This window comes from Chlorocebus sabaeus, chromosome 7 (assembly GCF_047675955.1).
Source record: "Chlorocebus sabaeus isolate Y175 chromosome 7, mChlSab1.0.hap1, whole genome shotgun sequence".
NCBI lineage: Eukaryota > Metazoa > Chordata > Mammalia > Primates > Cercopithecidae > Chlorocebus > Chlorocebus sabaeus.
The window spans coordinates 52,814,642-52,840,053 of record NC_132910.1 but is presented as its reverse complement, the minus strand read 5'-3'; the positions used below and the strand labels follow the sequence as shown (position 1 = coordinate 52,840,053).

The 25,412-nt window shown below is 34.3% G+C and overlaps 1 protein-coding gene and 1 long non-coding RNA gene across 4 annotated transcripts in view; both read left to right on the top strand.

The window, feature by feature from the left end:
- PPP3CA (protein phosphatase 3 catalytic subunit alpha) overlaps positions 1 to 25,412 on the top strand; it is a 330,349-nt gene that overhangs the window by 28,794 nt on the left and 276,143 nt on the right. The gene's annotated exons all lie outside the window — the stretch shown is intronic.
- Positions 1 to 25,412, top strand: part of LOC140712008 (uncharacterized) — a 69,550-nt gene that overhangs the window by 26,625 nt on the left and 17,513 nt on the right. Inside the window, exon 2 of the long non-coding RNA XR_012093392.1 lies at positions 1 to 25,412. This exon is cut by the window's left edge and continues 4,153 nt beyond it; it is cut by the window's right edge and continues 17,513 nt beyond it. This is a non-coding gene — a long non-coding RNA (uncharacterized lncRNA).

The window sequence follows — 25,412 nt, the reverse complement described above, 5'->3', positions numbered from 1 at the left end:
AATACCTTCCTTTAGTACATAATATTGTTTTAATAACCATGCAAGTCAACAATTAATTTTAATTGATTACATTTTAGGTTAGTTGTTTTTGGGCAGCTTATAGGGAATGCCTCCCCAATGCTAATACCTAATCTCAAATATAAACTTAAAATCAAAGTTTTGGATAAGCTACTTCTGGAAATAAAAAAAAAATTCACTGTAGATTGTGTGTGTGTACATGTACACGCGTGCACGTGTGAATTCTTAGTTGTTTCTGTAAGATAGAATAATATTACCTGATACTGCTTTGTTTTTAGAGTTAATGATCCATGTTAATATTTTGGCTTGTTGTGCCTCTATTCACTGACTCATGGAAATTGGGGATTGGGTAGAGGTATACACAATATCTTATATATTATTCAAAATTATCCTAGAAAGCTGGTGTTATCTTTGAGATGAAATTCAGGTATAAGGCTAAATGTACATGACTTAGTCTGCTTAATAATATATGATACCACGAAGCCAATTGTACTTAAGAGTTTTTGCCGGATCTTCTTTATCACTCGTATGCTGTTTATTTTGTATTTAAAATAGGCTTCTTGATATAAGTTTATCTCTTGGATACTTAAACAGTTTTCATCAATTGATACCATTATACTTCTATTCTGAAACTTCTTCTAAATATCCCTGAATAAATTGTAACCTCAATTTTTTAACTGATTTTTGAGATTTCTTTTTCTCCATTAACCTGATTCTTATTGAAAGGAATGAACTGCTATTACAGTAGTACTGTCAATTTCATATCATCTAATCTACTGCCCATTTGAAATTGATGATTTAGTTGTAAAGGAGTATTTTTAGTTTGCTTTAAGTAGCACGGCTTGTAATGTGAAAGTTTTGGGTACTCTTGAATAAGATTAGATTATAGAACTTGTAGTTCTAAAAATTTATTTAAATTACTCAATCCTAAACGTATGTTTAAGAGTGTGAGTGAACCTTTAATTGGGCACCTCCACTAATTCGTAGACTTTCCATGGAAACATGCCAGAAATCAATAGGTTAGAATATAACTCAGTCACTTTGTAAATAGTATAACAAGAGTTTTTAAAAGCAATAATGTCATTTATCTTTCATTCTTTTTGGGTATACATTACTGAAGGAATAAACTCTCTGTTCTTCACCTTTAAAGCCAGGCTTTTTTTTTTTTTTTTTTTTTTTTTTTTGCCTCAATATGGTATAACTCAGAATTCTTCATGTTTAAGAGCCCAGTAAATTTTAATAAATTTTCTAAGTGGCTGCCTGCTTTTAAAATAATATTTGTCTTCATTATGTTCTCATTCATTGCTAATTTAATTTTTAAAAATAACTTTAGTTGAGAAATTGCTTTTCCAGCAGAAATGGAGCTAGCCTACATTCAGAAGAGCAAACCTGTATAGAACAATTTAAGAATATAGAGAGTTTGAAAGAAGTGAGAATCTCCAAGCCAGTTGTCATTGCACATTTCTTAGATTCTAGATCCTTTTGTGCAAAGTTAAATGAGTGGTAATGTATAATGGGCAGAACTTTGAGCTATTAGAATTCTCCTGGTAGCAAGTTTAATGTTCATATTGAAAACAGAATGCTGACTATCAAGTTAGACTCAAGCATAAGGTTTTGGACCCCAACTTTAAGAACCTATGAAACCTGAATCTCTTCCTTAGGTACAAATGAAAACTTTAATGACTCTTATTGGAAGACATTGATGATATTTTTGTTCTTAGTATCTACTGCATACTTTTATGCTTGTAGTATACAGTGGATATACAAACAGAACAGTTAGCACAATACTACACAGATACACAATTCTAAAAATATAATTTAATACTTCATGATTCATAAGTTAATGTTTTATTTGTTAGGTGGTAAGTATCAATTTGTCTGAAATCTAAGGACATCATTAATGAGGCCCGGTTTGCTTACCACTTCTATGATTTCTTTATAAAATATTTCATTATTTGAGGAAAAATGCACATTTCTTTGTGTTTCCTTTCATGGGAAAGTCATTTTTACTTTCTAAAAGGAATTTAATAGCTGAAGTTCCTTTTAAGTATGCTATAAACTCAGTTTAAAAGGAATAATTTAATTGGTGCTGGGGTTTTCTGAGTCTAGGCCTTTTATGAAGAGATGTTAGTGGATGATTTCAGTAGTGAACTTTTTTCATATCATTCTGTGGTTTAAATTTTTTCTGAATATTTCTTAAAAATACAATTCCAGTGTTTAAAAGCATGCATGTGAACAGGCTATCATTTTGAGTGGGCAATTTATATTACCAAATTGTTTTGATATGTTATTTACTACACTGCAACTATTTTTTAAGAGAAGTAAGAAATAGTAATAGGCAATATTTATTGAGTGATTACATTTATCTGTTACTGTCTCAACCTACCTTTCACATAGTAATATTGTAAATACCGAGAGCAACTCCAAGAGGTAGATATTGTTGTTTTTCCCATTTTACAGAAGAAAGGACTTGAGTCACAGTGCACAGCTTGCCCAGGATTGCACAGTTTGTAAGTGGTGATACTAGGATCTCAACCAGTGACTATCGGTTTCAGAGCCCACTGTTTAGCCATTATACAATGTGCTTCTCAAAAGAATGAATGATTGTTGAGACTTTCATCAAGTGGATCAAATAGACCAAGTCCACAAATATCCAATTTATTAAATAGTGTTTTCTGATTTTGAAAAAAGTGGAAAAGTAGTATTGTCAGTAACCGAGTAGTTTTTGGTATGACAAGTAATATTGTTACAGCAAATATGTTTTGGTATGACATTATTTCTGTGTTTAATTTGAGCCTCTTAATCATGATCTTTGGAAATCTGTGTAAATTTAAGAATGACAAAATATACTAAAACACATAGAATACATCCAGATAAAGAATTTGAAGAGACTGGGAATGTTTAGTCTTGCATTAAAGATTGTGGGGAGATAAGAAACTTCATTTATTTGATAACTTTTTGTAAGTATGTAAAATGGAAGGAAACATTTTGCTGTCTTGATTATATGAATAAATTGAATTATTAGAAATTGTATCAGTTTATTATTGGAGAAAATAAGGGGTGTGTGTGTGTGTGTGTGTGTGTGTTGGGAGTACCGAGTTGAGGAGCCTTCAAGACATGTTTAAGCGATGACACACATGGCCTGGTTTTCTTTTGCTGTGGACTGCTTGTCTGGCTTTGTCTAGCTGAATGCAGCCAGATAGATTGTGGAAAATGATTGTGGGACGCTGGGAAGGTTTTTGAGAGAGGAGATAGATGGGAGAGTAAGGTGGGTACGTAAATGCCACAGGGAATGGAACATTGGGGAAAAATACTTATAGAAAATTTTAAGTATGTTTACTCTGTGTATGTGAAATGACTCCTTCCTCTATCTTTCCAAGAAGGTTTTGTAAAAAATGTACTTTCTTGGTTAGTGCTTTTGAATGCAAGTTCATGTTTTTCTCAAATGCTTCACTATAATACCGACTTCTAGAAGAAAAGACTGACTTACAAGTGAAAGCACAACCAAGAAAGCCCTCTTACTACATTCAACTTACAGATGTACCAATTACCTGATAGTGTTTTTAAATACTGACTTAGCAATAACACATTGGAGGATAGTTGCAGATCTCTATAAATGCTTGGGTCTTGCTTACTTTAGGTATTCAGGCAACTCTCAGATTTGATTCCTTATCAATATTTGCATTTTCTTCTGGATTCTCTATTTGGTTATTTGTTCATAACCTTTGGATATTAGAATAATTTTAGATGATAAATATTCCTTTAAACTTAGTGGCACTTCTACTGGCAGAACTTAGCTTTACCTAAACCAATTTCCTGTATTCTAACCTTGGAAAAAGATTAGTATTTGTAAAACAAATCCCACCTGAGTTTGTCTGACAGAAATGGTAATTCTTTATAATGTAAATGTTGAAAATAGTTTCCTAAAATGTAAAACCACATTTACTTATTTGATTGCTTATAATGAGATGATTCCAGTGGGGTATTATATCCTTCCTAAGAAATAACTCTGGATATGTCAACCTCAATTATCTTTGATTTGCCTGAAAAATTTGATTATATTATGTATAAGTTGGAGAATATATGCAAATTCCTGTGGCAAGTTCATCTAGTTGCCTCCAAATACTCATTTTTACCTTTTAGTAATAACACAACTCTGATTTTTAGCTCAACACATTGCCACCCAGCCAGAAAAACCTACATTTTATAGATTCCTTTGTAGTCACATCAGTGTGTGTGATAAGTTCTTTTCCTGGGCAGATGTTGAAGTGCTGAATGTTACTTTTGAGATGTATCTTAAAAGAGAGGGGTATCTTATTTCCTTCCTGATTTTTCTCATCCTGCTTCCTAGAACATAGAACTGATGGCTGGAGCTCTGGCAGCCATTTTAGACCTTGAGGATAACATTCACACTTGGCAAGCTTGTCCAACCAACCTTATTTTGTTGTTTTGCTTTGTTTTAGGCTTTTAGCAGCCCCAAACCATGGTTTTTAGTTTATATCTCTAGTGATGAGGAGAAAAGAGGGATGAGGAAGGGGCTGTACTGGCCCAACCAGAAACCGAAACTATGAACCTGTGACTGTATTCTGTTCCTTGGATACGCCTGCATGGAGTAGTCTGAGTCTTTGATGACTTTGTGAAATTCTCATAGGCTAGATTACCCACTTGGACTTAATTTCTGTGAGAGAGCTGAGCTTCTATCTTATTTAAGTCATTGTTATTTTGGGTTTGTCATATGCCGCTGAATTTAATTCTAGCAGATACCATTCTCAGTGAGTAGGACCTTTATTGTACACTTTATTGGCTTTATTGTTTTGGGCACATTTCTGCATCTTGAATGAGAGATTCTGATTCCCACATGTAAATGTCGGTGAATAATGAGAAATAGCAAAATATGCATGGGGGAAAGAGCATGAATCTGACTTTGAATTTTACTGATTATGTGATCTTGGGCAAGTTATTTTACCTTATTGAGCCTCAGTTTACTTTTTTATAAAACTGGGGTTGTACTGTGTCTTAGTTCATTTGGGTTGCTCTAGCAAAATGCCTTAGATTAGGTGGTTTATAAACAACAACAGTTTATTTCTCACAGTTCTAGAGGCTGGGAAGTCAGGGTGCCAGCATGGTCAGATTCTGATGAGAGCCTGCTTCCTTCATAGATGTGTGTGTTTTCATTGTAACTTGACATAGTGGAAGGAGCGAACAAGATGCCTTGGGCCTCTTTTTTAAAGACGTGAATCCCATGTAGGAGGACTCAGTCCTTATAACCCAGTCATGCCTCAAGGCCCCACCTCTTAATACAATCAGATTGAGGATTAAGTTTCAACATGTGAATTCTGGGGGGAGCACAAATATCCAGACGTTAAGATGTCTGTAAGCAAGACTGTCATATTTAATGAAAAAATTATAAAGTCAAGAGCTGTTGTTTGTAATCATGTTTTGAAAAAATACAAATGAAATATGTTGTTCTTCTGCAAAGTGATTTTTATAAAAGAAGAAATTTTAAGAAGCAGTTACTCTTATAATGAAGTAAGGTAGCCATTCAGATAATTTGAAGAAACAGAGGAATTATTATACTTTGTTTCCATTTTTCTTTCTCTAGTTCAGTTGAAAAAAAAATGTTGAAAATATCTCATAGGGATTACTTTTATTTTCTTAGAAATATATTGGTAGATATTTTTTATTAAATTATTTAAGATCAGATGTAGTGAGAGGTATTGCCATCATTTATAGTTTTTACAGCAGAGCAAAAAGTAGTTTAATAGTGAGAGGTATTGCCATTTTTATAGTTTTTACAGCAGAGCAAAAAGTAGTTTAAGAGTTACCATTTTGAAAATTAAATCTTTTGGTAGCTTGATTAGTAACATCTTAATTGAAATTTGATAAATTAGAAGCCCATCTGCAGAACTTACCCTTTAAAATTAACATATGTTGAAATATCTACAGTAATGTTGCCAGTACAAGTGTTGGATAGTGTATTGCAAACATATTTTTGCAAATTTCTGATTCCTTTTAGTTTCTGGATTGCCTCCCAGTTTTAAACATAGGGTAGGTGATGAAATTGTTGGGCATCAAATGCATTTGAAAGTTGCAAATGAGTTCTATTTTCTTTTAAAATTATTTGACAGACTTTCACTAGTGTTTGTTGTACAATAACAATTGTATCTTCTAGTGTTTGCCCCTCAAGTGAAGTTCTCCTTAGAATATCTTTTGGGATCAGTTCCCCCCATTTTCTCATATGTTCACTAATCAGCTGGGGTTGACATTTAATTATTCCAACCCTCATATTCACAGCCACTTAAACGTTTAATAGAGTTTTTAAAAATCCAAACAATGTCATCTTATATAATTTTATTTTCATTTAAAATTCTGTTACCAAAAAAGCCAGGTTAGCCATTTGCTTATAATAAATCATGCCGCCTTTTAGGAATTTTTAGAGTCAGTTTAATAGGACTCCTGAGTTGACAGCTGTGCAGTCTGAATTGCCTTAGACTCTGAAAATGCTTCAGATTTAAAATACTACCAACAAACATGGAGTACTGATCTTCCCACTTGTTGCCGAAGAGGCTAGTTAGGAAAACTAGGGGCAGGCTGTTCTCTTGCAATTTGAAACTGAACATAAACTGAAATTGAGAGAAAGTCATATTAAATCCCCATGTCTGCCATGTTTGCAGAGGTCAGCTATACAAATATGAATGTTAATTTGAACCTTCAATAAAAGGATCCTGCTAAAATATAATACATCTTGAGAATGAAGATAACTCTCTACTTGTTTTAATCAGAGCCTCACTGGTATGTCTCAGGGATTAATTTCATATATTATATCCGCAGGCTGAGTGTGGTGGCTCACACCTCTAATCCTAGCACTTTGGGATCCTGAGGTAGGAGAATTGTTTCAGGACAGGAGTTCAAAACCAGTCCATGGTGAGCTCTCATCTCAAAAGGAAAAACAAAAAAAGACGCTTCAAGAACTCAGTTTTGTGGTATTAAAAACTGAGAGAGAGATGTTTATAATAAAAAAATACACCCCTACCCATAGGATCTTTAGTAATAAGTAAGGACAGAGCTTCAAGAAAATTGAAGTGTTTGAGAGGTATAACTTAAAGGGTTTGGTTAAATTGGAAGAAGGGAAGGAAAGAAGAAAGAAGATTTTGTACATTTAATAGAATGCTTTTCTCAGTAACTTGTATTTTATTGTACATTTTAAAGTGCTTTTTATGCATTTTTTGTTAGCCAGAATGTTGATATGTCAAAGATGCTGGTTTCGCCTGCAACCACTTTTTAATGTCTCCGATGACGTATCTGGTATAGTGCTTAGGAGAAAGCACTTATGCTTACTTTTGTGTTTTGACTGTCTTTTATACATTTTATTTGCTTGCTGTTTGTCACTTATTGTATTAATCTATACATTTTCTTTTAAAAAATCAATAATTAAAGATTATTTGAAGTTTCTTCAGTAAATGATTTTACAGCTTAGTTTTTCCAGACCACATTTTACTAAAGGAGGAACTATTTTAATTTTTTAATTTTTCACATAAATCTGAACATTTGAAAAATGAATGACCATTCAGCCAGTCTGACAGTGAAGATAATTTGTGAATATTCTGTAAGAATGTGAAAAGGGGATTCTAGATATTTTATTTATTTCTATTTATTTGCTTTTTATTCTTAGGTAAAAACTCTTCTCCCAGGTGAATTCTTTTATTATTTAATAAAAAATAGTGTTTAATAAGTTCCAGCTTTCTATGTATGTCTTATGTCACATAATTCAAGTTATAATTTATATACAGACAATTTTCAACTTAACAGTCTTTTGACTTTATGATGGTTTTATTGGGATGTAATGCCATTGTAAGTAGAGAAGCATCTGTCCTTACAATGAAAATGAAATTGAATATGTTTTAATGATCCATTTTACATAATTGCAATATATGCATTATATAATACATATATAGATGTATATTTCCTTTATTATTCAGTTTAATCAAAAGCATATGTAATCTTTTTATATTTATTAACTCCTGATTGTCTTTTTCAACTACTTATAATTAAATGAAATGTCTGTGTAAGCCACATAGAAAAGTGCTTGGCAAAGAGTAGGCATTCTTTAAATATCAACTATTATCATTATTTTAGTTTTTAAATGATACATAGTGATATAAAGTAGTAGATATTAGAGAATTGAGTCTGGATAACTTATAAGTTTATTGTATGCATGTCTTCATAACTACCTTGAGTGGAAAGAGATAAAAAAGAGATAATAAATTGGATGACTTGGACAAGGTTGTATGTTCAGAACCGGAGCTTTACCAACAGAAAAATTGCAGCATCATACTGAGAGATGGTATCATTTTTTTGAGATGGAGTCTCCTGTCTCCCAGGCTGAAGTGCAGTGGTGCGATCTCAGCTCACTGCAACTTCTGCCTGCTGGGTTCAAGCTATTCTCCTGCCTCAGCCTCCCAAGTAGCTGAGATTACAGGCACATGCCACCATGCCTGACTAATTATTTTACTTTGGTAGAGACAGATTTTTGCCATGTTGGCCAGGCTGGTCTTGAACTCCTGACTTCAAGTTATCTGCCCACCTTGGCCTCTCAAAGTGTTGGAATCACAGGCATGAACCACCGTGCCTGGCCCAGAGATGGTCTCTTAATGTTTAGTACTGCCTTACAATACAGAGAGGGAGCATGGCTTAGGGGCCAGAACACCTAATAAATAGCTACAGACTTAATATAACTTACTCAGTTTTCATGATTTTTAAATACCTCATTAGATAAATAGGGATAATGCTATCAAGCTGATAGGGCTGGTTGTAAAGATTAAATGAGATAATGTAAAGAATAAAGCACAGTGCCTTGTCACAGAGTAGGCACCAAACAAATTTTAATTCTCTTCCTCCTAAAACGGAGAAGAGAAAAATGATAGGAGTATAAGATAAGAGAGATAAAATTAAATATGTGGCATTGTGTTTACATAAGTTTTTAAAAAACATAAATCTATCTCTTGGAATTTAAGTTATACTTGGATTTGCAAGCAAATAAGAAATCCTGAAGTGAAGGTTTATATATTTCTCTTCTGTGAATTATTAACGTTAGTTAGAATTGAGTAATTTTTGATTTTTAAATTAGTCTCCTTCCATAAAGCTTATTTACTTTTTGCTTCAAAAATGTGTTAATATTTTTCACCATTCCATTCAATATTAATTAAATTTTTTACTCTTCAGGGTGATGACTTTGAAGTTGTCTGCTGCTTTCATTTGAAGTACATTTATTTAGGTGAATTGCCAAGTACATTTATAGTTTTTATTTAATTTGAATAAGATCCTTTGCTCAAAAATGTTTATGCTTTCATTGTATTGAATTGTGTATTTTATTTTCAAGTACCTTTTTGGATTTCAGTAGTTTCACTTTTCCAAATTAAACAAATTTTTTATTTTAATTAATTCTTATGTTGTTATTTCTTAAAAGAGTGTTTCTTTCTGTCACTCAGGCTGGAGTGCAGTGGCGTGATCATAGCTCATTGTAGCCTCTAACTCCTGGGCTGAAGTGATCCTCCCACCTCAGCCTCTTGAGTAGCTAGAACTATGGGTGATACCACTCCTGGGAGATTTTTATTTTTGTAGAGATGGGGTCTCACTGTGTTGCTCAGACTAATCTGCAACTCCTGGCCTCAAGTGACCCTCCCACTTGGGCCTCCCAAAGTGATGAGATTATAGGCCTTTCTTCTTTTAAAATGGAGTTTATATAATTTACTTTTTCTGTTCTTTGCAGGATACAAGTATCACTCTTTTTGAAAATCCTTGAGGTCTTGTGTAATTACATTAATAATTTCTGTGAGTCAAGTTGATCAGTATTAAGATAGACCATAACCATCATTATTATTGGTTACTGAGAATTCATGGTGTTTCAATTTAAGCCTTAGTGTTATAACATTGTGTTAATTATGAGAAATTCATTTTAAAAACCTTGGCAGTGAAAGGTAGAAAAACAGGACGTTAATCATGGTAAGCTTTTCTTTTTACTGACAAACTCAACAATCAGTAGTACTACAGCTGAAGAGAGTACAACTAGTATATTTTCGTTAAACCAAAGTAGATTTTAGGTACCATGATAATTGATTGAGTTTTCTGTTTATTTACACACTGATCTTTTCATTTGAAATACTATCTCAAGCTTTCTAGGACATGGAATACAGAATTAAAATGTTGAATCAATCATAACATGTCATTGATAAATACATACTTTCTTTTTAAAGTAGGGGAATGTGTAGCACACTATTTTTCTACAGTATTTTTTGTTATTAAATTATATAAGAATATCTTATAGAAACATTCTATTGTATCACACATTAGAGAACAGGGTCTCCCTTGGTTAATTCTGATTGCTTGACCGTTCTTATGGAGACTGCAACGAGGATCAAGCAACACAGTATCTGGATTTCTTTCTTTTTTAAATGTATAATTGGAATTTTCACAGGGCCCTACATGGCAGATATATATTTTTCTGTTTAGCTGCTTTATTTTCAGACAGAACAGCACATCTTTCTTTGTAGTGTTCCAGTTGACCATGTTTATGAATGTTCTCCCTGAGTCCTAGAACAAGACTGGTTTATGGAACTGTGCAGTGCCGCCTCCCCACCCTCTACCACCCCACACCCGCTTTGCTTTTGAGTTTCAAGTATTTGTATGAAACCTACATCACAACATAACTGCTTCAGAAGCCTGGCTGCCCCCTCTTCTGAAGGATTATGTTTCTTATAGTCTCTTATTTATGGATTATTATCAACTAGAAAGCTTTGTCATTTTATAATATCCCCAGGAAAAAAGCCCCTTATAACTGGAAGCAACAGGAAGTACCAAGATAATACCTGATGTGTAGTATCGTTTTGTTTCCTTTCTGTTCCATAGATGACAAAGGCCTTGCTATCAAAGTACAGAAAAGGGATGACAGAGGAAGGTGGGGCTGGGGTTGGGAAAGTTTATTATTATTATTATTATTATTATTATTATTATTGTTTTTGAGACAGGGTCTGCTCCTTTACCCTGGTTGGAGTGCAGTGGCACAATCATGGCTCACTGTGGCCTCAATAACCCAGGCTTAAGTGATTCTCCTGCCTCAGCCTCTCAAGTAGCTGGAACCACAGGTGCACACCACCATGCCAGGCTAAGTTTTGTATTTTTTCGTAGAGAAGGAGTTTCCCTATGTTTCCCAGCCTGGTCTTGAACTCCTGGGCTCAAGCATTCTGCCACCTCCGCTTCCCAAAGTGCTGGGATTATAGGCATGCGCCACCATGCCCGACCAGGAGGTCTTTGTAGAAAATTCTGGATTCCTTTTTCTGGGAAGTATCTTCCTCTTACTAATGGAAAAACGTTTAATCTTATGTACATAAAATTTCACATTGCAGAAAGTATATTTTACTTGAATAATGAAATTTTTTGTGACTACAAAATAAATTAATTTTGGCTAACACTTTATTAAAAATAATTATGGGCCAGGTGTGGTGGTTCACACCTGTACTCCCAGCACTTTGAGAGTGGGAGGATCTCTTAAGGCCAGGAGTTAGAAACATAGCAAGACCCTGTCTCTGCAAAAAATTAAAAAGTTAGCTGGGTATGGTGGTGGGTGCTTGTAATCCCAGCTACTTGGTAGGCTGAAGCTACAGGATCACTTGAGCCCAGGAGTTGGAGGCTGCAGTGAGCTATGATCATGCCACTGCACTGTAGCCTGGGTGACAGAGACCTTGTGTGTTAAAAAAAAACCAAATCTGAAATATTACATGAAAGGGGATTTTGTGAACATTCTATATGCTAGGTATTGTGACAAAACTGTAACCAAGTATATTGTGTATAGTGTGGAATGACAGTAATACCATTAACTTGTACAGAGAAGTTTCTCCTTTCCAGTTTTAAAATTTAGGATTACTTTGAGTCAGGTCTATTCATCTTTGAAGAAAATAATTTTTAAAAAATTCCATTGTGTAATATGAAGATTTTTATATGTGAAAAATACATTACAATCTTGATAAATAACTTTTAATTTTACATTTCAGGACGGACATTTGTTGTATGAATCTTTAAGAGCACATACAGGATTCCTTGTCATATGTGGGTATGAGTCATTATAAAGTGTATTGTTAATTTGTTTGGAGGCACACCCAGTAGATGAAAAGGCTAAAAAATGTGTAATGTATAATTAGGAAATTCTCCTTTGACTACTTAGTTACCATTATGCTTTCTTTATCACTAATTATTTCGGGTAACAGATTGAATAGGTTTACAATAAGGATTCAAATTGTGACGTGGAAGATTGTGTCTTTTACTGAAATCTAACTTACCATGGAATTGGAGTATAAATAGAATTTTTATAAAAGAGAAGTTTATCCTTAAAAAAGCGGTGTATACTTCAGTATAACCTCCTTGGTTACTTTGGTTTGTTTTAAAGCATTCAGCATGGTATTTGTGCTGGAGGAAGGCTTCACATAGTAGGCACTAAGTGTTCCAAGTGTTGGCCACAAGTACATCTGGTAGATTTAGAAGCATCGAGAAAATTTCCACCAAAAACTGTTTTACACTTGACCATGTTTTAGCGTTTTTAACACTGGACGTATGACCAGTTGTAACTACATTTTATAGTAAGAATGGCAACCATTTGTCACATAATCAAGTAATTTGTTAAGCCAAAACTTTTTTAGGGAGTTACCTTCTTTATCTGTATGTATTAGAGTTTGACTAATGAAGATGTATTTTCAGCTGATAAGATCAGCTAACTATGGTGATGTACCTGATTTGCTAGGTTTTTGCTCTGCCAGGCCACCTTCTCAGAATTGTTTCGAAGGTAAAAGCCCCCAAATACTTGACATATGGCAGCTATTCTCATTTCAACACATTCTGTGTTTAAATTCCTGCAGACCAGGAAAACTTAATCTGTCATCATAAGTGGAGCTAGGGCAAACATATCTTACCTCAGACATTCAGGTTTTCCACATAAGGTGGGGTCATTTGTATAAATACATTGTACCAACAGAATCTGTTGGGGTTTTTTTTTTTTGGTTCAAAGTGAAATTAGTGCAGTGATTAATCCCATTTTAGAATCTTTGTTCAGCATGATTGAAGTTTAATGTTTTTGCTAGGAAAAATTATTTGGTGTTTTGATAGAGCTGTAACACCTACAATACCACCACTAGCTTCGGTTCTTGAGAGGAGACATAGTGTGCATTCCCTCAGATACAATCCTTCAATAAATACTGCTGAAGCAGCTGTCTACCAGGAAGGGAAAGAGCACTGTACTTGCCTCATCCTCCCATGGACTCACTGTTCTTGTCTTGTCTATTCTGTGCCGTAATTCTTACATCTTAACTAAAGGAGCGACCAACAACTAAACAAACAGACAAAAAAAAAAAAAAAAAAAATTCAGAGTATACCTTCACAAAACAAAACAAGCAGTCTGTATGGTTTTTTTGTCAGTAAGTCTGTAATGCTCGACATATCAACTTTCAGAATTACAGTAAGTCAGAGCAAAGAGAATCAGATCTGTAGCTCAGCTTGTTTATTTTTTGGTTTGCTTCTGCTGAAGTTTGTTTCCCCCAAGTCAGAATACGAGTCTTTTTGTGTTCTCTGTCTTCTCTTACTCTTCTGAGAAGTGAAGGTGGTGGGTGTACAGCCCATATTCGTTTACTTTTTCTGTAGCTTATGTATCTATTATTACTGGTGGTTTCTTAGTGGAAATTTTTCTTTCACTCTCACTTTGGCTTTACCTCTGAGTGCTTTCTTCTCTTGGCTGCGATTGAGCACTATAATTTGTGGCTTTCCGGAGGGGGAGCCTTGGTGGTCAGGTGGAGGAGACAGACCACATTCCAAAAGCGGAGTGGTAGGTGTTCCAGGCAGCGCGCTGATGAAGGAGTGAGTAGGGGTGTAGGGTGAAAGTTGGCTACTAATTCAAGCCTCACCTGAGGCAGTGTTTCTCAAACAGAAAAGTGCCCTCTCTAATTAACTGCCCCCATATGCGCTTAGATTAATGACAGCCAACCGACTTAAAAACCCCTTCCAGAGTAAGCTAGCAAAACAATTGATGTTCTATGGACATGACAAAGAGCTAATTTTCATGCACTAAGGAATTTATAGCTCTTGTATTTGTAGTGGACTGCCTCATCACCTAATGAAGGTAAAGTACATTTTCCATTTTAGGAGGCAGAGCTAAAACATTTTCCTCCTGTGGATGTCTGATTAGAAAAACAAACAAACAAACAAACAAACAAACAAACAAACAAAACTCCTACTTCACTGTACCTTTCCAGCAAGTCTTATCCTCTCAAAGCACTGTATAAAGCTTTGAAATTAACTGGTTCAGTGAGTAGATTATATTTTGATACTTCCTTATTTGTCCTTAAAAACATTTTTAGACTGTTGGACATAAAAGAAGATATTTATGAAAGGTTGAAACTTCATTATCATTGATTCTTTTTAAATACGCCCCCATAACCTGCTGTTTTCTGCATTTGAAATAGGAAGATTGTGACAAATGATTTCATTCTGAAATTGCAGTTGAATATAAAGTTTTGATGTTATAACTCTCGTTCTATTCAAAGAATATAGTTTTCATTTACCTTTATATAAAAAACAGTGATAGTCATTTTTCCTCCATATTTGTACTCTGAAGGAAATATATTCTAGGCTTTCTCATCAATTAACCTGGCCTTAAATGAAATCATAGAAACAAATAATTTGCATCTTAAATATTTTTTTCAGTTTTCTGGAAAACTTTATGATTAAAAGTTACTAAGTTAATTTCACACTTTTCCCAAGGTGTGAAATACAATTCTGTAAAGACGTTTCCATAAACAATAATTTATGGGGTCACACTGTGCAGTACTTTCAAAGTTACTTGGAAAGTGTTTCTTTTGATCTCCTCTCAAACGTGATGAAAATAATAATACCTTTTGTGGTCTCAAATATTTCAATTTTCAGTTGTGAACTTTAAAATTCACATGAGCAAAATGAAACATTGCGTGAAAACCAGGCAGTTTTTCTTCCATAGATGCCCAGAAACATTTTGAGCTATTCCAAACCACTGGGATCATTTGCTCTGATTTCAGATAAGCAACATAAAATAAACAAACTCTTGCCCATGTGGGAACTGGTTCTGCTGTCTCTTGTTCTAACCCTGTGAAGCCTGAATGTCTCCTCAGTATCTTTGAATGGGTCTCATTGTTTATTTATTGTGCTTTTCACAAGTGCTTGTAACTGTACCCTTGTTTTACCAATAGCTTTCTTCTAAAGTGGGTTGACATTTCAGTTAATTTTCAGTGTCCTCAATGTTTTTTTCTTAAATTGGGCCAGACTGACTGGCCTGTTTAGTTAGTCTCATATAAATTGTAGCACATAAAAATAAGGAACATTTATTAGATATTTTGAATTTGTTTCCTTCTTTAAGAAATGTCAGGTCAAGAGAAATTTTTCTTTCACATTCTTTAATTATTTGTGTTGTTAAATAATTGCACAGAAGTTTTAAACCTGTAGACTATCCTAGAAGTTTTAAGTTTTTACGTTAAAACCTATTAGATATTTAAATGTATAAATTTTTATTCATTTTTGAATGTACTTCTGTTTAAAATCTTAACATGAAGCATTTAGGAAATTGTTCCAAGTCTTATCTAGATGAGCAATTTTTGAACACTTTACGTAACATTCAGATTTTTACTGCATTTATTTAAAAAACATATATAAAACCTTTTTCATCTGTAGGAGTAAACTAAAAATGAAACTACAGGGAATATTGTCCTTGTACTAGGAAGTAAAATTTACTGACTGTAGGTCTGTATTGGCACAGAAATGGGCATCATTAGGCAAAACCCAGAAACAGGTTCCAGTACATAGTGAAACTTACTGAAATGAAGAAATGACATTTCCATTAAATAGGAAAATCATGGATTATTCAGTAAATATTATGGCGTGGCTCTCGCCAAATATAATACTATAAGGAAATTCCAAGTATAGTAATAGCACAAATAGAATCAAAAAACAAGTTAAATAAAAAGTATTAGGAGAAAACATAAGAGACTATTAGTGAAACATCCTGATGAAAGAGGTATTTGTACACGTTAAGAAACTTTGATCGATAATGCGTAATAACAGATTTGGTTGCATAGGTAAAACATTCTCATTTATAAAAGACACCATAAACAAAGGCAAAATACTAGCAGAAAATATTTGCAACAAATATGGTGAAAAGAAGATTAATTGATATGTAGAGGGTGTCAGCACATTAATGGAACAAAAAACAGTTTTGAAAGGACATGAACATCAGACAAATTGCAAGTTTGACCAGTGAAGATATAGAAATATGTTCAACATAATGAGTGGTCATGATAATACAAATGAAAACAATAAGATGTCATTTTTATCCCATCAAATTGGCGCACTTAAGAGGACTTCGAATAGCCAGTGCTTCTAAGAATATCAGATAGTTGATATTTTTATGTACTCATGGTAAGAGTGTGAATGATAAAATGTACTTTTTCTCTTAGTGATCCTATCCCACTTCTGGGAATCCATCCTATAGAGAATACCAATACATAAGAGTATGAGAATGTCTATTGTTAACAACCTATATGTTGTGAATATAAGTTAATTGTTAAAGATGTATTTTTATTTGTTAAAAATATCAGTGAAACATTTCTGGATTACATATGGCACATTCAAACTATGGAATATGCAGCTATATTAAAATAAGTGGATCACTGTACACTTGGGAAAATGTACATGATATTTTTGAAGTGAGCAAAGAAAGTTGAAGATATGTAGGTACATATAAATATATGGTCATGTATTTCATATCATTTTGCTAAAAAAACTTATAAAAATGCATATATTTGTATTATTTTGTGTACTTGTAGGAAAAATAAGGATATTTCCCTAGGGTGAGCTAGTGTAGCTTGCTGGAGAGGTGGAGGTGAAATAAGTATGAATATTACATTTGTAATTTTAAAAGTACCAGTAGAATTTTACATATAAGTTTTGGCCATTTTCGTTTAGGGAAACTTGTTATTTTGAAATGAGTCAGAATTACACGTTTTTTGGACAATGTTTTACTGAACCTAGTGATAAATATACAGAATTACAGAATCTGTCCTTTTATTTCCCTTGCATTTTGACATGGACACAGTGGAGATTGAATCTCATTTTGATGATGAAAAATTTGTCTAGAGTTTTTTAAGGGAGGTATGAATTTTGAAGTGGCATGTAGCTTTGGATGATACTCAAAACTAAATTTAATGGCCATTCCCAATTTTTAAGCAAGACATACATTCGACCCTAAAATTTTCAACTTGATTCCTATGCTTTGTTAATAACTCTGCCTTAGAGTGATTAGGGAGTCTGAATTGCATTTACTCTTAAAAGGCAGAGGCTGAGAGCCAGAAACTTTTGTCGTCACGTTGGATTCTGTCTGGCTGACATAGGGCCAAATCACTCTTGTGGTTCTGGGACTCAGTTTCTCCCTTTCTCAATCAGAATGATGACATTGAGAATTAACTAGCTTGTATTTTTAGATTAGTTTGAGTTCTGCATGAAAATGTGCTGTAGTCTCAGCTACTAGGGAGGCTGAGGCAGGAGAATCGCTTGCACTGGGAGGCGGAAGTTGCGGTAAGCCAGGATTGCACCATTGCACTCCAGCCTGGGCAACAGTAGCAAAACTCCATCTCAAAACAAAACAAAACAAAACAAAACAAAAAAAAGTGCCATAATGGCAGCCTTAGAGATGTCATGTCATGTTCTGTTAATTGTCTTATTATTTAATGCTATAACAAACTTGTTACAGATTAACAGTCATCACTGTAATAGTGTGCTAACTTAGAAAAGTTTATCCTTGCTTTTTGAATTATATGATAAGATTCTTGTAGTAATATATCGTTGCAGTTTGGTCTTTTCATAGTATTAAAGCCAGAAGGAACTTGGAAGATGAGGATGCATCAGCATTTTAAAGATGTTCAAACTGAGGTGAATTACTTGTCCCTGGTTACACAGCTGGCTAGTGACGGAGCTGGTACTTCATTTGAGCAACATTCTGGGGAGTATTTCTGGCATAAACCAATTTACAAATGAGATTACTGTAGATCTAGGGCTCTATCTATAGCATTTATACATTTTGTTTTTCATTATTACCAAATGGAATATTTAAAAGTATACATAGTCTCTATCAGTAAAATTTGTATCTAAAAATGTATACCCTTTTAGAAGCTGTGTAGCTTTGCATTCATTTTTAATTTTTTTCTTTCAAACAAATTTTTTTAGGATATTCTATGAACTACATTAAATGGGCCAATTTTTGCAGAAAACAAATATAAATAATATTTACTTGTTTGCATGTTTTATTTTAATTAGATCATTATCTAGTAATTTCTTTTCACTGGGATTTTTAAAATTTTATATATATATATATATATATATAAAATATGGTGCTATATAATACTGCTTTAAAAGCTGGGTGTGGTGATTCACACCTGTAATCCCAGCACTTTGGGAGGCTGAGGTGGGTGGATCACGAGGTCAGGAGCTAAGACCAGCCTGGCTAACATGGTAAAACCCCATCTCTACTCCATATACAAAAATTAATCAGGTGTGATGGCACATGCCTGTAGTCCTAGCTACTCTGGAGGCTGAGGCAGGAGAATGTCTTGAACTTGGGAGGCGGAGGTTGAGGTAAGCTGAGATCGCGTCACTGCACTTCAGCCGGGGCGACAGAGCAAGATTCCGTCTCAAAAAAAAATTATATATATATATAAAATAATATATATTATATATAAATTTAATATATACATTACATATAAATTTAATGTATATAATGGTTGTTAACATTAGTTGTATCAAGGATTGTCAATTGGGTGATTCATAACACAGATTTCGTTGGAAATGTTTGAGTAGGGAGGGACTAATATTTAGCAGGTAATATCATGTTATTTGACATTAAATGAATTGAATTTTGTAGTTTCAGTAAACACATGTGAATCTTGGGACATTTGAAGACATGAATGCTAGCTTTATATGTCAGTGTCTGTGTATATGTATATTTATATAAATGAGTCATTTTATATACAAATGTATGCATTTATGTAAATTTGTAAATAAGTATAAACATGTTTACTGTCTTAGTGTTTGAGATGATTCCATTTGTGGTGAATGATGGTGACTTTTGTTTTAAGGATGTTTGAAATTGTTTAAAGTGAAATCTTGTTCATAAATTTAAGGATTGAGATAATTTTAGATGAATAATTTTCCGTTTTCATTATTATTTTTTGGTGTCTTCCAAAATATTTATAAATAGTGATAGAAACAATGATGTTTTTTGTATGGAGAGAACTCAGAATTATTCAGAGATATTATTATTTTGGGGGAGGCAGATATACAGTACAATCCAGAATGACATTTAGGACCACTATATGAAATATTACATGGCAGAGTCTCACTCTGTTGCCCAGGCTGGAGTGTAGTGGTGCAGTCTTGGCTCAGTGCAACCTCTGCCTCCCGGCAGAGTGATTCTTGTGCCCCAACCTCTCGAGTAGCTGAAACTGCAGGTGTGTGTCACCATGCCTAGCTATTTTTTTTTTTTTATTTGTTTGTTTGTTTTAGTAGAGACGGAGTTTCACCTTGTTGGCCAGGTTGGTCTTGAGCTCCTGGCCTCAAATGATCCACATGCCTCAGCCTCCCAAAGTGCTGGGATTACAGGCATGAACCAGCGTGCCTGGCTGGCAAAAAGGGATTTTAAAATTAATTTAAAACATTAAAACAAAAATGGTTTTATTACTATGGTAATATTGATGGTGTTGCACTGGTAGGTTGCTCAGGGTTTATGTTTTTGATGTGATCTTTGTCCTTTATGTGTTAGGAATACCCATGCCAAGATGTGTGACTGCCAATTTTTGATCCTAATAGCTTTTCTGACTAAACTTGTTTTACAGCTACTATGATCAACATCTTCTGGATACAAAGTGTTTATATGGGTAGCTTGACTTGACAGATTGAAATATTTAATGAGTGGACATTAACCTTACTAATTTGTATCTGTTAAGTGAAGTTGGTAATATTGTAGCTTATTTGTCTTATTTGTGCTATGACCCTATTTGTAGTATGACCCAAATTATTTGTCTCTCTGAAATAGCAGTGTATTAGTCTGTTATCTGCTTATTTACTTTACTTCCTCCACCCCACCTTCTTAGTAGACTTATGTTTCTGGGAAGCAGAGGCTATTATCTCTTTTTAATTTTAAAAGCTTTTTATGTTTTTAAGAGATTATTATCTTGATCACCTTTGCAAATTCAGTGCCAAGCGTGAAGCTGGGTACGCATTAAAAAAAAAATGTGTTCAAAGAATGCCTTTTAAAGTAGCTGTAAGACTGTATGGCATGCTGGTCCTTGATGATCTAGGGCAGACAGTGGTGGAAAAATGGCGTATGCTTATGACCTGATGAAAATAAGTTAGATATTTTATAATGGAAATTATAAATTTATTTACTCATCTTCAATTCCTGAGGCTCTGTACATGTTCGGTACAATGGGGGTATTTAAAAAGACAAGTGTCTGGTTTGTAACATTCCAAAGAGATAGAGGACAAAACTGTAAAATTCTTGTTTGTAATATTTATTTCTTATAGATAAATACGTATGTACACATAGCAGTCATGTGCTGCATAACCATGATTCAGTTAGTGACAGACCCCATATAGGACAGGGTTCCATCTGATTAGAATAGAGTATATTTGAGCCAGGCATGATGGCTCATGCCTATAATCCCAGTTACTTGGCAGGCTGAGGTGGGAGAATTGTTCAAGACCAGCCTGGGCAACATAGTGAGACCCTGTCTCTAAACAAGAAAAACAAAAAACAAACAAAAAAAACCTTCTGTCATTGTCTGGCTTCCAAGTCTTCAGTGTTTTTTCACTGATCTCAGAACAAGGACTGCAGGACTAATGGGGTCCTCAAGTCTTGCATCTGTAGCCTGGAACACTCTAATAGGCTGAATGCCGTGGCTTATACCTGTAATTCCAGGACTTTGGGAGGCTGAGACAGGAGGATCACTTAAGGCCAGGAGTCCAAGACCAACCTGGGCAACATAGCAAGACCCCCTTCTCTACCACACACACACACACAGACACACACACACACACAGACACACATACACACACACACGCACACACAAAGGAAACCCGATATATGGCACTTGATACAGACATTGCAGATCAATTAAGAGAAATTATTGATATTCAGCAGTGGTGCTGGCACATTTAGTTTTCCATATGGAAAAAATAAATACTTATATACCATCTAGGTTTGCACATGCACACTCTAATGTTCGCACAATGACAAAATTGCCCAGTTACACATTTCTCAGAGCATATCCCCATCATAAAGCAATACATGAGTGGATACACACATACACAACACACACACACACAGAGTTGACCCTTGAACCATTTGGGGACTTGGGGCACTGACCCCTCATGTAGTCGAAAATTCATGCGTAACTTTTAACTCCCCGCAAACTTAACTGCTAATAGCCTACTGTTGGCTGGAAGCCTGATGGATAACATAAAGTTAATTCACATATATTGTGTATATGTATTATATATACCATATTCTTACAGTAAAGTAAGTTATAGAAAAGAAAATGTTATGAAGAAAATCATTAAGGGAGAGAAAATACATTTACTATGCATTAAGTGGAAGTGGACCATTATAATCATCTTTGTTGCCTTTACATTGAGTAGGCTGAAGAGGAAGAGGAGATTCGTCTTGCTGTCTCAAGGGTGGCAGAGGAGGAATAGGTAGAGGAGGTGGCAGGGGAGGCATGCGTACTCTGTATAACTTAATGAAAAAAATTCATGTATAAGTGGACTTGGGAAGTTCAAACTCGTGTTGTTAAAGGGTCAACTGTAACATATACATATATATATATATGCATATGTCCCTGCTAGGTGTAGGTATTGTTAGTTAGATGTCTTTACATCAAGATTTCTTTGTCTTAGACCAGTTTAAAAGGAAATATGAGGCTTTGGGGTCCTGAATGACATTGGGCTACATCTTAGGGACTCTTGAGTCTATCTGAGGGTACATCTTTCTGTAATGCTGGCATAAGGAGCTATGAGACCCATTAGCTTGTTCTGATCCTAGGATACACATATAGGAGAAATACTACAATCCTAGGTCTTTCGAACTGAGAGGAATCTCTGGAGTCACTTATTGGAATTGCCTGTTCCCACTGAGAAAGCCCAGTGAGGATTTTCCAGGGTACACAAATATGAGGAGTCAGTTTAAAATCTGATTCCCTGATTCCTGATCCTATTTCTTTGTGTCAGTAGTGTGCTGTCACTCCTGATACAGTGGAGAGCAAAGTAAAAACAGCTAAACTATTCAAAAGGGACAATAACAAAACATTATAAGTCATGAACACCCAATCAGACTACCATTGTGGTTGTATTGCAACATAAGAGAAGCAGTTTGCAGCAGATTTTCAGTTTAAATAGATGTTTAATTTCATGTTTAAATACAAACTAAATCTCAGATTTAGGATAGGGGATCTTCATTATCCAGATGAATATTCCTGCATAAGGAAGTAAGGGAAAAGGCCTGTAGAAAGCTCTGTCATGGTAGGTTATGTGCAGAATTCAGTGCCAGCAGCTGGCTATATGTGTCTGGGCAGGCATGGTTGACTCTTTCCCAAGGATGGCCATTTAGTGTGTTCCTCTTCTTGACATCCCAGGTACAATTGGCCATGATGCCTTCTGCATAGTCAAACTATATGTTTCCTAAGAGACCTTGGGCCCACTTCTGTCACCTTACATGGATCTGTTAACATTACACTGGGTAGGTTAAGCAATGACCTGTATTATGATAGCCAGTTCATGATGTCTATATAGTAATCTCTTAGGACATAGTAAATGATTATGATCATCATTAGTTTTGCCCCGTGTATCAGGTTCTTCATTTAAACTGGAAGCTTATTCCTGTACTTACTGTGTGGTAGGCACAGTGCGAAGAGAGTATATTTGTTTTCATCTGGAATTAATCTAACTCCAAAAGAAATGATTAGAGAAGATTAGGGAAGCCCAGACAACTTGTCACTTAGCAGTCTCAATAAAAATTCATTAAAAAGAAAAAATGCTTATAAATGAGAAAGAAAGCAATATATGAATATTTCCTGTTTTATCATTATGTATTATTTTATTTGCTACTGTCTCTGAACCATGGTATTTTGATAGGGGTTTTATAAGTTCCTAGAATGATATTGTACTCGATTGTGCATATATTAAAACTTTTTAAAAGAAGCCTCTTGGTGTTTTAAATATATGTTATTTCAACATACTGCTATTTAACTTCAGAATATTTCTACAGTGGTTTGATGGCAGATTGGTGTTTTATAAGGGGCCATTAAATAAGTTAGCAGTGTTTTACTATGAGTCATTGACTAACTTCAGCTATAACCTTGAGTCTCCTAACTTTTAGATGTATGACTTTTTAGTTTATCAGTTATAATCATGTATGCATAAATGTAAACTTTTGCACATGTCTGTAATAATAAATGAACCTTTATTTTAAAAAATGGGAAACAGAAACAATCTAATTGAAACCCTCAGGAAAGTAAGCCTGTGATAAAACCCTTAAATGAGAGAACATACTCACCAGAATTAATAACAATATAGGAACATATGGGACTCCACCTTTAAAAAGAGAATGGATATATTATAATTACCTATCTGATTATTTTTGAAAAGGTCAGCTTAAAGCAAAAAAGATGAACTGGTTTGTCAAAATATGGAGTGTAGTAAAATAAAAGTAGTTCATCTTTATTTTTCTTTAGCTTTCTCCTGCATCTGTTAAGGAGCAGTAAAATGCACAAAAGACAGATACTGCGAGAAATCTGGACTATGGTAGACTCTAGATGAATAATCTTAAATTTTTTCACATACAAAATACTTATATTTAGTTCTAAAAACAAACACAATAGCCTCTGAGAAATGGTTAACTTTCTATGTTCCACTGTGAATTACATACCAATAGAAATTTAAAATGCTTTAAAGTTGGCTGTAATTGAAATCTATTGAATTTTATTTGGGAAAATTACCCCCTTTTATAAGGTTGGTAATTCTTAACAAGGTTAGGAAATTCCTTTTGCACTACCATTTAGGAACATGTTTAAAATGCATATATATAATTCTAAGGTTAAACATTCAATGTGACTCTCCTCTCGACACATTTTGCTTGAAAGACGTAATATTCCTTTAGAAAAAACAACAACAACAACAACTGCAGCTTATTTTCAAATCTGTTACAAAAGAAAGCACAGAAGGAAACATTCTTGAGGTCTTACAGTTCCAAAGAAGTTTATCTAAAGTTCATAGCTTGTTGGGTCTGGTCCATTGGAACAAAATATCTCACTCTGTAGTGTTAAACTTGCAGAATGAGTGATTTTCTTTTTAAACTTTTTACACTTTCCTCTGGGATTCCAAACCCATTCTGAAGAGGAATCATAGGAGGGAATGGAAACATCTTTAAATTATGACAGTAGGTAATGCCAATATGGCAAAAAGTTATTTGTAAGTTTGCTAATTATCTGGTTAAATTTATTAGTGTTGACAGCTAAAAGCTGTAATTTAAACCCCCAAAAGAAAAGTTTGAAGCAAAGTAATAATACCAAAGAATTGCCAAGTCTCCATTTTGTTTCATTCTGTCTAGACGTGGTCTTAAATCATGGAGTCTAAGATTTTGAATGACAGTGTCCAGTTTTCCAAAAAGAAATTTAAGAAAATTTTATTTAGAATTTCTTTATAGTCTTAGAACATGTATGTGCTAATTTTGGAGGTTTTCAACTTGTGTAAGCTTTATGTACAAAATAGAAAATAGATGCCCATTTTGATAAAACTCATTTGCCCAACTATTCATAAAGGTGTTGAAGCCACTAAAATATGAGTGAATATACTTTCAGACCAAGTATCCCAGTAGCCCTTTTTCTTAAGTAATTGCCTATTGATACCATAGCTTTACCATAGATTACTTTAATGGACATTTTGTATTTTGAGACCCATGGCTATTTAAATTATTTTAATGTTTTTTTTCTTACTGGTTCTCGGTGCAGGAAGCGGGTGGGTTTGGCAATATCTCTAGTCACTTTTCATTGCTACAACTAGTGAGAGAGTGTTGGTATCTAGTGAGTAAAAGCCAGAGATGCTGCCAAACATCCTACAATGCATAGAACTCCCCCCACAACAAAGAATTATCAAGCCCAAAGTGTAAATGATGCTGAGGCTGAAACCCTGTCCCAGATGGACGGAACCTTATTTTTCTCCTCTTTGCCATATATAATATATTTTTTTAATCATTAAAATTCTTAAAGCATACTCTTAGAATATAC